Source organism: Oratosquilla oratoria, chromosome 36, assembly GCF_046742065.1.
Source record: "Oratosquilla oratoria isolate Oo_2021 chromosome 36, ASM4674206v1, whole genome shotgun sequence".
NCBI lineage: Eukaryota > Metazoa > Arthropoda > Malacostraca > Stomatopoda > Squillidae > Oratosquilla > Oratosquilla oratoria.
The window spans coordinates 26,556,754-26,559,253 of NC_134812.1; positions in this window are offsets into that span (position 1 = coordinate 26,556,754).

Here is a 2,500-nt window from a genome sequence, read left to right on the forward strand (position 1 = left end):
GGGTATATACGTGTGTGTATGTGCGTGGTGTGTGTGTGGAGCGTATGTGTGTGTGTATGTGTGTGTCCGTGTGTGTGTGTGTGTGTGTGTGTGTGTGTGTGTGTGTGTGTGTGCGTGCGTGTATGTGTGTGTGTGTGTGTGTGTGTGTGTGTGTGTGTGTGTGTGTGTGTGTGTGTGTGTGTGTGTGTGTGTGTGTGTGTGTGTGTGTGTGTGTGTGTGTGTGTGTGTGTGTGTGTGTGTGTGTGTGTGTGTGTATGTGTGAGCGTGTGTGTGTAAAAGGATATTTTTTGTGTAAATATTTATGTGTGCAAGTGTGCGCATGTGCGTGTGTGTGTGTGTGTGTGTGTGTGTGTGTGTGTGTGTGTGTGTGTGTGTGTGTGTGTGTGTGTGTGTGTGTGTGTGTGTGTGTGTGTGTGTGTGTGTGTGTGTGTGTGTGTGTGTGTGTGTGTGTGTATGTGTGTGTGTATGTGCATGCATGTGCGTGTATACTGGCTTATGAGTTTACATATGCGTAGGTACGTTTGTATTCCTGATGATAGCATTGTGTATACACGAATCATAATCATTGCATTCGCTTAAGCTTACAAGTATAGACACACTATTATTTTACCTAAATGAATTAACATATCCCACTTAAATGTCCTCTTCCCCTTGTACTCTTCCCATGATTATGGCCGTCTTTCACCACTCTGTTGCCGCCCATATATTCCGTCTTTCTTTCGTGTTATTACTTTCGTTTAGTAAGTCTTTCACTTTCTACTTTCCTTTCGCCACTTTTTTGTTACGTACGATAATCACTCACTGTTTATAAACATTAGGTGTAGAGCGAGCTTGTGCAATTCCTCGTCTTCTCGCCTTCGGGTATTTTGTGTATACAGTACATAACCTATAAAAATATAACACTCTTCATCTACCCCTCTTTCTTCCCACTTGTCTACCATTCTCTTACGGTGATACATAATCTCCTTTAATACGTTTTGTTTTAATTCATGTCATAACTTCATCACGTTCGTAAGAATGAGAAAGAAAATATACCAAAAATGTATTTTCTACGCCAGAATCAGTATCTCTTCTATAATAGATAATTATTATTCATACTGGGTATTTGAGCGATGGTTATCTGTCCATTCTAAATAGACACTATTCTATTCAATTCACTGGCATGACTTAACCTGGATTAGGTAATCTAGTGGTGGTAAAATTCAGGACTATTGAGCCCGTCATCTTAATGACTGGGTTCATCGAGACTGCCTTGGTCCTTTCACAACAGAAGCTACCCATAGGTTAGCACGGGGATGTATGGAGATGATCTTAACTTGATGGACGCCAGACAAGAAAAGGCCGTTATCTGTGGAAAGGATAGTGGTGATACGCTATTACCCATTTACTACCAAGAGGAGATGAATGAGAAAGCCTGATTGTAACCAATACAAAGAAAGAGGTGCCATTCCGGCAAGGTAGTGTTGAACTACCTTTGAGCGTGCTCTACACGATCAATGATATTGCGCAATATTCTTTATTGACCGATATTACTGACGGTGTAGGGAATGTATTTGATGTCATCACCATATTGTATCATTCTCTGAAGTATTCAATATATTGTGTCATTCTTCAATACTATCCCTACACCACCAATAATATTGTACAATACGGAATATTGCGCAATGATTTTGATCGTGTAGAGCCCGCTTTACGCCTTGAGCAAATATTTTGTCGCGATGTTAGGCAATACGGAAACCAGATCTTCAGATCTTGAAACGTTTACTCGTAACACAGAGAAACAAACATATGTCTTCATAGAATACAAAAGAAAATAAATCATAAATTTCTTTATCTACATTGATAGTCGAGAGGTTGACAAACAGTACTTTTGGTACTAGAGAGTTTTACGAAAGTCAAGCATCTATGGGCGCAAACTCACGATTTGAAAAGAAAAAGATAAAACAGAATAAGATAAGATAGAATAGAATAGAATAGAATAGAATAGAATAGAATAGAATAGAATAGAATAGAATAGAATAGAATAGAATAGAATAGAATAGAATAGAATAGAATAGAATAGAATAGAATAGAATAGAATAGAATAGAATGAAATAGTTTTTCATCGTTACAGGTAATAAACTATTGAAAACATAAATGACGATATGAAATACTACAAGAATAGACTTTGGTAAGCGACGAGTTTTCCCTCGCCTAGATAAAAACACTGGAGTGACAGCCGTGTCTGAATGGATTAACGGTGACGTCTTTATGAATTTCATCCAAATAGCAACAGACAAGTATTCAGATCAAGCGGAGTGACTGTACGGAGAGAGCTGCGTCTGTGCTGATTAACCTTTACGAATCTAATTCTGAATAATGTCGGATTATTAAACAGAGCCGTGAGTACTTTATCGTTATGAAGTGGTGATAAAATTAAGATATTCACTGAGGACAGATTACCTTATATCAGGAGATGGCTCGATTTCCTTTAAATGAAAATAGATAAACAAGGTAAGTA